Source organism: Lynx canadensis, chromosome A2, assembly GCF_007474595.2.
Source record: "Lynx canadensis isolate LIC74 chromosome A2, mLynCan4.pri.v2, whole genome shotgun sequence".
Taxonomy (NCBI): domain Eukaryota; kingdom Metazoa; phylum Chordata; class Mammalia; order Carnivora; family Felidae; genus Lynx; species Lynx canadensis.
Window position 1 is genome coordinate 144,554,551 of NC_044304.2, and position 14,026 is coordinate 144,568,576.

At 51.1% G+C, this 14,026-nt stretch overlaps 1 long non-coding RNA gene across 2 annotated transcripts; it reads right to left on the reverse strand.

The window, feature by feature from the left end:
• Positions 1-2,243: 2,243 nt before the first annotated feature.
• Positions 2,244-13,212, reverse strand: LOC115509152. Of its 2 annotated transcripts, none has more exons than XR_003967237.1 (3): positions 13,054-13,212; positions 9,379-10,590; positions 2,244-3,201 (listed from the first exon to the last, which is right to left on the reverse strand). It is a non-coding gene; the product is annotated as an uncharacterized LOC115509152 (long non-coding RNA). The 2 variants fall into 2 exon arrangements; XR_003967240.1 differs by lacking the exon at positions 2,244-3,201 and adding an exon at positions 6,037-6,869.
• Positions 13,213-14,026: the final 814 nt, after the last annotated feature.

Here is a 14,026-nt window from a genome sequence, read left to right on the forward strand (position 1 = left end):
TGTTGGGGCACCTGGGTGGCTCAGTCGGTTGAGCCACCGACTTCAGCTCAGGTCATGATCTCACAGTTTGTGAGTTGGAGCCCCGCGGCGGGCTCTGTGCCGACAGCTCAGAGCGTGGAGACTGTTTCAGATTCTGTGTCTCCCTCTCTCTGCCCCTACCCCGCTCATGCTCTGTCTCTCTCTGTCTCTCAAAAATGAATAAACGTTAAAAAAAATGTAAATAGTTGTTGAAATAATACAATATTTAATGAGGGTAAACAGAAGACAAAAGGCTCTTATGCTTAAGTGTGTGTGTGTGTGTGTGTGTGTGTAGGGTGGCGTCTTTGTAACTGCCATATTTTGTGACCCTGCATCAGGCATCTGAAAAGGCAGTCTCAGGGCCATCCAAAACAGGCTAGATGGGAGCTAAGTTGCCCTGGGATCTGGGCAGGGGAGGTTATGGGTCTGCGATGCCCAGTTGCCAATCTTTCAAACTGATGTTCCCAGTGCCTGGTGGCCCAGCAAACACTGGCCCTTCCTCCTACCCCACTGCCATGATGTCTGGGCCACAGGGACTCGCATCCTCACCAGACTTCCACCCCCAGGCAAGGTTGACCAGAAGGCCCAGCCTCATCCTCCACCCCTGATGATCAGGAATATGCACTTAACCTCCTCTGCTATCCCTTCCGTCCAGCCCAGAAACCACCCTGCCTTGGGGCTGACAACATGTGTTCCTGCTCTGCTTCTGGGCTTCTAAGCCCAGCTGAAGGGGGAGGTCAGGAAGCGAAGTCTAAAGTCTGGGGCTCAGGTATAGAGGCTGGGCTCGGGGAGAGCAGCAAAGTTATGTAAGAGGATTAACAAGAATCCTGTGCTGGGAAGCCAGACACAGCCATTCTACCTCGGATGTTGGGTGGCCCTGGACACGTGGGTTCACTTCTCTGGACCTCAGTTTCCTCATCTGCAAAATCTGCATGCTGGACTCCATTTCTTAGGTCTGCTCTAGATTTACCCCTGTACGAGTCCATAAATAAATGTATCAGGGGGGAAGACACCCAGCCAAGTCATCCAGCAGCCAGTTATAAAATTCTGAGCCAACATACCAATATAATGTGTGGAAAACAAATTTTATTTCATGTGCCAACTCAGGTCTGTGGGTAGTGTCTCTCCGGAGTGCTGGGTGAAGAAGGAATCTGAAGCCTTATCCAGCAGGAGACAGGATGGTTTAGGGTTAAAAGCTGGGATCAGAGACAGCCACCGCTCCCCTTAAGAGCTGTCTGATGTGAGCAAATTACTCAATCTCTCCCAGCTCTGGGCTGGTTGTGATGGTGAAAGAGATAATGCACAGTGAAATCCTCACATGGGGTAGGCACATAATCAATGCCCCACGCAGATGCATCAGGGCTGTCTGGGGCGGGCATAGGAGGGTCAGGGAGGGAGGTGGGCCAGGACGGAGCCCTGCCCTGTCACAGTATCTCCTTTCTCACATCGCAGTGATCATCCTGGCTGTTCACCCTGTTTCTCCCAGGGGTGAGATTAGGAATCTCCTTGGGACAGAATCAAGTCAGAGGAGACGGCCCATCCCCAAATCCTCATGAAATAACTACGTTGCTCCTTTCTTTTTCTTTCTTAAAATTTGTTTAACATTTAGTTTTGAGAGACAGAGTGAGACAGAGCACGAGTTGGGGAGGGGCAGAGAGAGAGAGAGAGGGAGAGAGAGAGAGCGGGGACACAGAATCTAAAGCAGGCTCCAAGCTCTGAGCTGTCAGCACAGAGCCTGATGCGGGGCTCGAACTCACAGAGTGCAAGATCATGACCTGAGCCAAAGCTGGCCCCCCAACCAACTGACCCAGCCAGGCACCCCTTTTTTCTTTCTATCCCGGAGGAGATTTATCATTTCCAGAAATGCCTTTGCGGCGCCCCCATCCCGCTCTTCACGGAGCCCACCCTCTGCCCCTTTCTAGGGCCAGACGGCAGGAAGTGGGTGGCAGTCTCTGGTCCTCTGACCTTGTCCCAGAGGGGCTCAGGCCTCTCCTTATACAGGTCTTCCTCCAGATCCCGGTCCTGCCCCTGGACTCCAGAGGTGCGGGTGCTAAACGCACGGCCACCAGACGGGCTCCTTCCCAGATGCTCACTAACGTGCTGGGTCCAGGGAGAGAATTCCACCGGCTCAGCAAATTTTCCTTTGTTGTTGGTTTTGTCTGTTGGCTCCCCCCCCCCCCCCCGCCCCCCGCCCCCCCCCTTCTCTTTTTCCTTTCTTCCCTTGAGTCAGCAACGCAGAGTCCAGCGAAGCAGATGGGGCGAAGGGGGATAGACGCACCCCCGCGCAGGCCCTCGGGTCCCTTTGCCTCGTCCCAGGCCAGCCCCGCCCTGCAGACACCCGCGCTTCTGGCCCTCTTTCTTGTCCCCGCCCCCACCGCCCCACCGGGAACTGAATGTCGGCCACTAGCAGGGGATGCAGGTGCCTGTCACCTGGGGTCTAGCTCCCTGCAAAGCCTCCTCCTTTCTCCTTAGCTCGTTGAACCCTGAAGACTCCAGAACCTCTAAGAAGTGCTTTACATTGAACTCATTTCAATCTCACTACAAGTCTGTGAGCGATCCTATTATTATCGCACACTGTTGCTGTCAGCAGGCAAACCAAGCAATAATAATAATATAATAATCCGAGCATAGCAAACCAGCAATTTTTCATCTGAGCATTAAGATTTGAAGGGATATTTGAAAGGCTCCTGCCCACAGAAATATTACCCTACACTCAGGTCTAAAAGTTTACCAGTAGATGTATTTAGCAGGAGTATGTCCCATGCAATATTTCTCTGTTGTTTGTCTGGGATATACTTGTACTAAAAAATGATCTGTTGTTTATCTGTAATTCACATTCAACTGGGCACCCCGTATTTTGATTTGCTAAATCTGGCAATCCCCTCCCGCTGGGGCCTGGGAGGTGGGGGGAGGGGGGGGGAGAAGGGATGGGAGAGGTGGGAGGCCCCAGGTCACTCCTGTTTCTGCTCCGTTCTACTGATTATACTCACCAGGATCTCTTCTTCTTCCTCCTCCTCCTCCAGCACTACAGCCTGTTGCCAACTTCACAAGCCCCCACCCCGGCTTGCTTGCCCGGCAAGCTTGCCCAGGCGAGCAGCTTGCCCCAGAGCTGGCCATCCAGGATGCTGCAAAAACGATACGGGGTCTTGTCCAAAGTCCTTCCTCTGCAGCCCTAGTTCCATCCTGATGTCAGAGAGGAGAAAGACAAGAAAATATAAGAGGATGCAGAGCAAAGCTTCCAGATGTCTGTGCTGAATTACCAATGGAGTCTGCCAGAGAGCCAGTAGATTGATACATTCATTCAGCACGTGGTTATGTACCAGGGAGACAGGAGTGAACAGCACAGCACATCCTGGTCCTGATGGAGCACACATCTAGCAGAACCAATTTCTAGGTAAGTAACGCCAGGTGACAAAGGTCATGCTGGGAGACAGCACACAGCAGGGTCCCAGTGCACCCACAGGTCAGGGGGCTGGGGCAGAAAAGGACCCCTCAAAGAAGAGATGAGCTGAAACGCGAGGGCTGAGCAGGAGGTCTCCAGGTAGAGGGTCACAGTGGGTAGCTGGGGGATAGAGTAACAATATTTTTGAAGTTTCCAAAACAAGAGAGAGGCTCTTGGAAATATTATGCTGAGTGAAAAAAGCCAGACACAAAAGGCCACGTATTGTATGATTCTCTTTATATGAAATGTTCAGAATCGGTCAATTCATAAAGAAAAAAAGTAGGGGCGCCTGGATGTCTCAGTCAGTGAAGCATCCAACTCCTGATCTCAGCTCAGGTCATGATCTCACGGTTCATGGGATCAAGCCCCCCATTGGGCTCCGTGCTGACAGCAAGGAGCCTGCTTGGGATTCTCTCTCTCCCTCTCTCTGTCCCTCCCCTGCTCTCTCTCTCTCTTTCTCAAAATGAATAAATGAACCTTAAAAAAAAATAAGAAAGAAAGTAGATTAGTGGTCGCCAGGGCTGGGGGATGAAAATGTCACAGGGTTTAGAGAGAGGTAATGGTTGCACAAACTTGTGGCTATTCTAAAAACTACTTAATTTTACACTTCAAAATGATGAATTGTATGGTATGTGATTATGTCTCAATTTTTCAAAAAGGGGTTGCGGTGGGAACCCGAGGCCCTAATGAGCAGCTAAATGAAGCCCAGCTCACATGGGACGAAAGGGAGAGGTAGGCCAGGCCAGATCCTTCAAGATCACCTTCAGATGGACTTGATCTGAGGGCTGTGGAAAACCAGGGGAAGGTTTGAAGCTGAGACTGGTCAGCTTGTCACTTTAGAAAGACCCCTCTGGCTGCAGTGTGGAGGGTGCATTGAATGGGGGCCAGAAAGACCAGTTAGAAGGCTGCTGCCATAGTCTAGATGAGGGATCGTGGGGACCTGAACCGGGGCAGCAGGGAAGGAGAGAAGTAGGATTCAAGGGAGAGACAGGCGGAACGGCAGGGCTGGGGATGGCTGGATGTGGAGGGAAGGGTGGGAAGAGGAAGGAGTGGGGTGTGCCCCAGGGAAACGGATTGGGAACCACTTACCGGGACAGGGAAGCCTGGGGGCAAGCCCAACGGAGGGGATGTCTTGAGAAAAATGGTGTAGTCCACCTTGTGGAACACCACAGGGAGTCAAGCAGGTGAGGACACACAGGCGTCCACTGGATTCAGGGACAGCTCGGTCACTGATGACCCTTGAGGGGACAGGGCTGGACTGATAAGAGACTGAGGCAGATTGAGGAGGATGAATGGAGGAGGAAGAAGCAGAAACTGATTCTTGGAACAGGTTTGTGAAGGGGAGAAGTGAAGCAGGGGTAGAGCTGGCAGGGTGGGAGGGCTAAAGGTGGGAGGGAAGCAACTTGTTTGAATTCTGAGAGCCTGGACAGGCGGCGCTAAAAGCTGTATAGGGTTTCTAAGGAAGTGGGTGGAGCCAGGAGCACTGGCCTCCTTGTGGGAGGAGGGATGGACAGGTTTCTGGTTAGCAAGAGGGAAGAAGAAGGGGCAGAGCTGAGGTGGGTGGTGCCAGGGTTTGTAAGCCCGGAGAAGAGGGAAGGGAATCGCCACAGGACTTCTATTTTATCGCTGAAGCAGGGCACAAGGTCAAACACGGAAGCTCTAGGCAAAATAGAGGGACTGGCCCAGCCTATGTCTGAACTGGCTCAGAGAGCCTAATGTTAAACTTCCCAGGATGTTGTGAGCCGGTTATTGAACACAGCTGTTATTAAATTCTAGTAAATCCCCACAAAAATGCTCAACTATTTTTTTTTTATAAAGGTGCAAAAACATTTTGCTTTTTCAGTGAGTGGTTGCAGTTGGACCTCATCAGAATGAAAAGCTTTTGCTCTGTGAAAAACCTCCTTGAGAGGATGAGACGACAAGTTACAGACTGGGAGAAGATACTTGCAAACTACGTACCTGACAAGGGACCAGCATCTAGAACATATAAAGAACTCCCAAAACTCAGCAGTGTGAAAACCAAACAGTTCAATTAGAAAAATGGGCAAAAGGCACGAACGGACGTTTCACTGAAGATGGCATACGGATGGCAAATAGCACATCGAAAAAGTGTTCAAGATCATTGGACACTTTGAGAAATGCAAAATGAAACCACAATAAGATAACATGGCACACCTACCAGAAAGGCTAAAATGAAAAATAATAGTAACACCAAATGCTGTTAAGGATGTGGAGAGACTGAATCACTCATACATTGCTTTGGGGAATGCAAAATGGTAAAGCCACTCTGGACAAGAGTATGGGAAGTTTCTTACAAAACTAAGGGACGCCCGGGTGGCTCAGTCAGTTAATTGACTCTTGATTTCAGCTCATGATCTCATGGTTTGTGGGTTCAAACCCCTCGCCCGGCTCTGTGCTGACAGCATGGAGCCTGCTTGGGATTCTCTCTCTCTCTGCCCCTCCCCTGCTTGTGCACATGCTCGCTCGCTCTCTCTCTCTCTCTCTCTCAAAATAAATAAACTTTAAAAATAAAAATACATTAAAACTGTTCCATACTGTATAATTCCATTGCTATAACATACTTGAAATGACAAAATTAGAAAGATTGTGAGTTTCCAGGGATTGAAGGGTGGGTGGAGGGAGGGCTGCAGCTTTCAGGGGTCCTTGTGATGAAGCTGTTCTGTACTTTGACTGCGGTGGTCACACAAATCTGCACATGTAATAAGACTGCATAGAATTAAATACACAGAAACACAGAGACGTACACAAAGTGCGTGCAAAAGTGGCAAAATCTGAGCAAGGCAGATGGATTGTGTCAATGTCAACTTCCTGGCTGTGATGTGTCCTATTAGAGGTTATCCCTGGGTGAAGGGAGCTCTCTGTATTATTTCCTAAAACTGCACGCGAATGTACACTTATCACAAAATAAAATGTTTTAAAGATTAAATTATATAAATTACAATGAAATACATTATGTTTGAACCGATGAACACTGGAAACGACTCACTTCCTAATTATTTCACTACTATCTATGCTCCAGAGGCTATTTACATCTATTGTATCTACATGGTCGCTGACTGATGTCCTGCTGGTAGCTTGAAATGGGCCATGGTGGGAGTATTTATAGCGTAAGAATCGGCAGACACCGTAAATCAGGGCTCCCCCCGCCCCTCGCCACCACAGAGCCCGTTGTTTACTCTGCCAGCACACCACCGGGCTGGCCTGCTTGTTGGAGTGGAATCGTCTTTCCAGGGCACAGAATCAAGGGTTGCCTGGAGACACAAGGATTGCTAGGTGCTGCTGTGGTGGAGCTGAGGGTGGAGACCATGACTTCGAGGTGGCCCAGGCGGCCCAGCGCTGTGGAAAGCTGTTGGCTGCCTTTGTTGACGGTTGGGGCTTTGCCAGGTGCCTGCAAGGGAAGGACAAGATGGAGAGGGAATCTGGGATACAGACAATTCGTGCTTGAAGCTGGAGTGTGGAATCTGGCCTGGGAAGGGGGGCAGGTGAAGGCAGTGGGGACTGGGTGATGGGGACGGTGCGAAGGTGTCCGTGGGCCAGAGGTCCCAAAGAGCCTGAGGAGCGGCGGTGTTGCAAGTGACTGAGCGTGTAGCCGAAAGGGTGGGGTCTGCAGTCAGGGGGACACAATGGCCGCAGGTGTTATCTCAGGGGGCACGGTCCTGGGGATGATGAATGGGCTGGGGCCACTGGATTCCAGTGCACAGCGTGGCCACGGGTGTGGGCTGGAATGGAGGGCAGGGCCCTGAGGATAAGGAGCCCAGGAGTTGGACATTTCCATGGAGGCTGGTGTCTCCAGGGACGGTGGCAGGACTTGGGTTAGAGGGAGCACTGGGTGAAGAAGAGGATATGGGGGAGGGAACAACGGAGGGAGAAAAGGACAGAAGGGAGGGAAAAAAAAAGAAAAGTCTTCTTAGGAGAGGCAAGAAGGAGAAACTAATGTGTAGAGCCGGAGGGTGTTTGGGAGCACCATTTAATGATATTAATCGCCTCTATTTTCATTAAAAAGGGCTAAAGGGCTTGGTGGAGAATCTAAATTCCCCCAGGGACCAGACTAAATTCCTGTCTTTGTCATAAGAGTCTGAATGTATCAGATGCTTCAGATTGTGTCCCAAATCACAGGACAAAACATAATCCAGAAAACAAGTATCCCGTCAGTTCACTGGACCACCCTGCCGGCAGCTCCCAGAGGATGAGTGGCTGCTTCCAGGGCTTGTCTGAGGGAGGAGGCTTCAAAGGCAAAGAGGCATCAACCAGGAGGCAGGAGGTGGGACCAGATTTCAGCTGGCCAAGTCTGATTCCTCCAACGACCCAAACAGGGACCCAGAAAAACCCCTGTTCAAGCCCCAGGAATGTAAGAATGGTGGGAAGTTTTCTCAAATTGCAGAAACCGGGTCTTTCTTACTCACGTATGGATTCGTGCTACCCAGCCCAGGGTCATGCATATAGCAGGTTAGTGGGTGCTCAGTAATTGTTTGTAGAATTAAACAGAATTTATTTGAAGGGAGAGCGTTTCCGTGGAAGGGTGGGGGCCTTGTTATGCTTCCCTTCCAGCCAGATTTTAAATTTAAGTTCGGAGAGGGAAGGAAATATTAGCACAATTAACTCTCTGACGGTAGGCTTCCGGCTCTCTCCGTGGAAGTTTTCTTCCCGATGGAGGAAAGGTGGGAAGAGCCTTCCCTTTGCTTCTCAAATTGCCCCAAGGGCCCTGCTGCTCCAGCAGTCCGTTCAGGTCGCCCTGCTCACGGTGGCCTAGGTCAACTCCGCAGCTAGTGAGGGCCAGGCGCCCGGCTGAGCACTCTCCAAGTAGCTGACCCCGCTTCAACCTCACCACTGCCTCTGGGGTGGAGGGGGGCTGTTGTTACAGTCAGGACCTGCAGGCTCAGAGAGGCCCCTGGCTGACTGGCCAGAGGGGCGGGCCTGGGCCACGAAACCTCCTTCCGCCCTCCCAGCCCGAGCCCACTGCCGCCGCCCCCCAGCCCCAGCCCCTGGACTGAAGTCACAGCAAGTAGCCCTCTCTTCCCCAGCTCAGTGATCCATCCCTCCGGATAAACACCTGCCCCGTCTGTCCCCAAAGCCTGTGCCAAATCACGGTCTTGTTCTGTGTAGGTAGAGGGGAAGGCAGGGGACGGAAAAATCCAGATTCCACTTTGGAAAGAACTTCAATTTGGGGGCAAGGGCAGGGTGGAAGGAGGAGAGAAGCATAGGAAATGATTTAGAAACAGCTGAACTTTGAAAAACAGCAGAAACATCTCTCGGGTGCTGCAGAGGAGTGCATTTTTCAATGAAGCTGTGCCAAGGGACTGAAAAATTGCTTATGAGCACAGGACATTGGCCCAGGGAGCAGTCGAACTGACAGGGCGGACAGAACTGCTAGGAGGGCAGCTTGTTCGGAGGCAGCAAAGGAAACTTGGAGCACATTCGTAATCACTGAATTCCAGGAGGTCACCAAGTTCTACAGCCCCTCAATAATGTGACCGCTGCATAGGAGGGAGACCGAATCCGAGGGCCACGGAGTGCTACGGCCACTGAATACTACAGTAACCAAATCCTACACCTCACATAGAAAATTCTGGTATTAGTGCTCCAATAGATTAGGTCCTCCTTGACAATAATGTTTGTTAAAAGAGTAACAGTCTTGAGGCCCCTGAATTCACCAGTTGGTCCACTGTCTGGGGAGCCACAGTAACACGACAGTAGACATAGGTTGGGACTGAAGGGAGGGGAAAGGGAGAGAAGTCCTCCCTCCAAGCCTGGAAGCCAGCCCACACTCGTCAGCCCCGCAACACTAAAATTGCTCGTGCCTATGTTTGGTCAAGGTGGATGTTTGTGGCCAAGAGGGATCTGGGTTGTAACTGTGTTTGGGATTTGGAAAGGAGAAAGTGTGGGGTTTTCGATTTTACCTGTTGGCCATTCTCCTGGGCAGCCAGGGAGCCCTGTTTGCCTGTGACTTTTCCCTGGCAGTTCACGTTGGCCATCCAGAGAGACTCCAGGAGGTGGAAGACGGCTCGGTCTTAGTGTGGTGGCCGCAGTCGCAGGAACTCGCCATGGTCAAGGGCCTCTCAGGGAAACTGCCTGCAAACACAAGGGACCTTGGCAGGGCCTCCCCTGCCGCATGTGGTTCTCCTGCAGAGCCCGCATCGCCTCCCGCGCTGCCCCTACCCCCCGTCTCCATGCCTCTCTCTGCCCTCCCTGAGCCTGCCACAGGAGGACAGGACCGGGTTATGTCCCCTCCCCGTGTTCCCAGGCGATTTCACAGAGGGCACGTGACAACTCCTGACAGTTGCCTTGGGCTGAGCGTGGAGAAGGGCAGACAAGAGGCGGTCAGAGGGGGCCGAGGCCCAGTTCTCGTGTGCCTTCCCTTTCCCCCACACCCCTCCATTTGGCCTCACCCAGGGCTCCTGGGGTGGGTCACAGTTGTGAGGGACCCCCTAGGACCCACCCCCAGCACCCCAGTCCCAGGCAGAATTCCCGCCTGCCCTGTGGCACCTTGATTCTCCCCTGTCTGAGGGGTCACTGAGGAGGGGGATGTGGCCGCTGGTCCAGCTGAAGGTCTACAGGAAGAGGACAGCCACATGGCCACGGCCCGAGGTGTGGAGGCACCCCCCCTGAACTGATTCTTCTGGGCGGCGAAGAGATTCCAGTACTGCCTGAGCCCCCGGGGTTTGCTTTCTTCCTTCCTTTCCTCATCACAGCGATCCCCGTTCATTGCGGAAAGTACGGCAAATGCAGAAAAATGTAAAGAAATGTAAAAACAATAACGGATGATCCGTAACCCCGAAGCAAGCGCGAGTAAAAGTTGCACAGACTGTCTGCAGCCTTCTCTGCTGTCTCCCTTCACGTGGCTTGTTTCTCTTATCAGCAGGTGATAAGCTGTCGCCCCCGGTGCTAAATGCTTCAAATACTTCGGGATGCTGTTTTAAAGGCTGTATGTGATGGTTAACTCAATTTTGTGTCAGCTTGACCGACCGGGCAGTGGGTTGGCCGGATTACATCTTACTTCTGGGTGCGTCTGTGAGGGTGTTTCCAGAAGAGACTGGCATTTGAATTAATGGGCTCAGTAAAGCCAGTTTTCCTCCCGAAAGTGCGTGGGCCTCATCCAATCCACTGAGGGCCTGAAACGAACAAAGGGCAGAGGACGGAAGAACTCGCCCCTTTTCTCTGCCCCAACGTGGAAGCTGGGCATCTCCCCCCATCTTCTTCTGCCCTCAGACATTTCCCACCCTCAGCTCCCACAATCGGCTCCCAGGTTCTCAGGCCTTTGGGCTCAGACTGAATTACACCACTGGCTTTTCTGGGTCTCCAGCTTGCTGATGGCAGACTGTGGGACTTCTCAGCCTCCATAACCGAATGAGCCAATTCTTCATAATAAATCTCGGTAGATAGAAAATAGATAGATAGTTCTCTTCTCTGGAGAACCCCAACTAATGCAAAAGCCGTATCATATATCTACCCACGTATTTATTCAAAATGAGGTACTGAAACAAAGGGGGAAAAAAGAGAGACAACCCCCAAACGGACTCTTAACTATAGAAAATAAACAGAGGGCTACCAGAGGGGAGGGGGGATGGGAGAAATAGATGAAGGGGATAAGAACGCAATTCTCGTGATGAGCGCTGAGAAGTATCTGGAAGTGTTGAATCGGTATATTGTACACCTGAAATCAGAACCACGCTGTATGTTAACCACACTGGAATTAAAGTAAACAAACAAGCAAGCAACTTGGTTGGTCCCCTGGAAGGAACAGACGACACATCACACATAATGATACGGGGAGGGGCGCCTGGGTGGCTCAGTTGGTTAAGTGTCCGACTTCGGCTCAGGTCATGATCTCACCGTTCATAAGCCTGAGCCCCACGTCGGGCCCTGTGCCGATGGCTCAGAGCCAGGAGCTTGCTTCGGATTCTGTGTCTCCCTCTCTCTCTGCCCCTCCCCTGTTCATGCTCTGTCTCTGTCTCTCAAAAATAAATAAACATTGCAAAAAAAAATTTTTTTTTTAAATGATACGGGGGAAGCAGTGAACGCCTAGGAAGGGTGCCCAGTCTCCAGCATGTGTGGTAGATGTGGAAGGCGGAGAGGAGAAAGGCTTCCAGAAAGAAGCTGAGAATCAGCTGGGAGAAGGAGGGAAAAGTGGGCACTCTGGAGAGAAGGTGTGGAAAGGACAAACAGCGAGTGGGGGGCAAAAACTGAAGGTGTGAAGTTTAGTTAGAAGAACAGGAAAATTTGGTCAAGTAAGCATGGCCCCAATTAAGAAGAGCTCTTAGTACTTCCAAAAAAGTTGAACCTTTATCCTGCGGCTGATAGGGAGCCATCGTGAGGATGTAAGCAAGGGAGAGACTGACATGCATGTTAGGGACGCGACCTCAGCTAAGGACGGAGCTTGAGATGACCCGTCTAGATGGCACGTGTCCAGGGTAAGCAAGGTCTGGCTCACGCAGTGGTGGCAATGGGAAGATCAAGGAGAGGCAGCCTCAAGAATTATTTAGGAGGTAGAATTGGTACAGCGTGGCAATGTCGCATAGAGGTGAGGGCAAGAGAGAAGTCTACAGCAACCTTGAGGTGCCTAGCTTGGATGATTTGGTAGATCATGATGCCACAAACTGGAACAGATGATGTAGGAAAAGGAGTGAGCTGGAAGGTATTTTAGTTATTTCTATTCCTGCATTAAAAACCTGCTTAAAATGTGGCCTTAAACAACAATTTATTATCTCTCATGATTCTGTGGGTTAAGAAACGGGCTGAGTACGGGGCGCCCAGGTGGCTCAGTCGGTTGAGCGTCCGACTCTTGCTTTCAGCTCGGGTCAATGATCTCACAGTCTGTGAGTTCGAGCCCCACATCGGGATCCACGCTCGTAGCGTGGCACCTGCTTGGGATTCTCTCTTTCCCGGTCTCTCTGCCCCTCCCCTGCTCGTTGTCTCTGTCTCTCTCTCAAAAATAAATAAATAAACTTAATAAGTGAGTAAGTAAATAAAGAAAGAAAGAAATGGGCTGGATACTTCTGTTTCACACTCTGGGGTCATTCACTTGGCTGCATTGAGCCATTGACTGGGAAGGTCCATGGTCTTACTCACATGCCCAGCCTCTTGGTTCTCCTCCACAGGGCCTCTCTCTCCTCCCACGTGGCTAGCATCTGTCTTCTCCTGCCTTCAGACTCAGAAGAGGACCCAGGAGAACCTATGGTGAAGTTCCATCCCTATTCTGAGTCTGAGGGCCGGAGGAGACCAATGCCTCAGCTAGAAGACAGTGAGGCAGAGAGAAAGAATTCATGGAATGCCTGGGTGGCTCAGTCAGTTAAGCATCTAACTTCCGCTCAGGTCGTGATCTTGTGGTTCACGAGTTCCAGCCCTGCATTGAGCTCTATGCTGTCAGCACGGAGCCTGCTTTGGATCCTCTGAAGCACTAAGCCACCCACCTCCCATTCCAGATGGAGGACTCGTTTCCCTGCTGGGAGTGCTGGCCGCTCACAGCTGGGTCTCTCTCCAGGAACCGTCCTCCCCCAAAGTTACACCCTCACAAAGCACAGCCCCCACCCAGTGGCTGGAGGATGTGGGGGGCTACCAGAGCCCAGCCCCCTCACCTCTCTTCAGGACAACTCGGAAGGGCCATCCCCGCTGGAGATCTCCCCCTGGGATCAGCTGATGATTCTGTTGTAGCTACGCCGCGGTTCAACTTCTCCTCTGGTCCGGTCCTCTTCCCTCACTCCCGCTCCCATAGGGATGCTGCTTCCAATCCTTCCCTGTAACTAGACACAAACCTCTGTCAGGATGTGTCCCGCCAGTGCACGGAGGCAGAGAAGGAAGAGGCTGAGCTCTGACTGGGCCAGGAAGAGTTAGAGAGAGCCTCTGGAATGGAAGCAGAGCCTCCCACAGGCAGCAAGGTTTCTGAGGCTGCAGTCTGAGGGAGAGGTCTATGTGGAGTGGGTAGAAGGAGAGGATCAAGGGACAAAACACTGACCTAGCCGATCACTCATGTTAGAAATTTAGGTCGTCTCCAATTTTCATTGTTATAAAGAAAAAACAGCAGAATCCACGTCTTGATACCTAAATTCTTTTGTCCACAGTTCTAGTCAATTTTTTCTTTAGCCCAGATTTGAGCACTGAAATTGGAAATTACAGAATATAAGCATTCTTGAGGCTACCAGAACTGTCCAAGGCCCCTGTTCACATCGCCCTTACACAGCATTCATTCTCCTTCAGCCAAACTCCTAAATTTATAAGAGACTTGATTTAGGGAAGGTCATTGATTCAGCTAGAGAGTTAATTATTCATTTGAATTGGTTTGTGCAAAAGGCTCCAGAGAGCCTACAAGAATAAATTGAAATGCTATTAGAACTAACAGGCGAATTTAATAAAGTGGCTGCATGCAAAATTCAATAGCTTCCTCATCAACTAGCAACAACCAATTAGAAAATAAAGTGGGGGGGTGGCAGGGGGTAGAGAGCATAATTACAACAGTAATAACGGTAACAAAATGCTCAGGATTGACTTTAGCAGCAAACATGGGAAACGGGAAAACTACATCTTAAAACTCTGTGAACTTTCTAAAACACA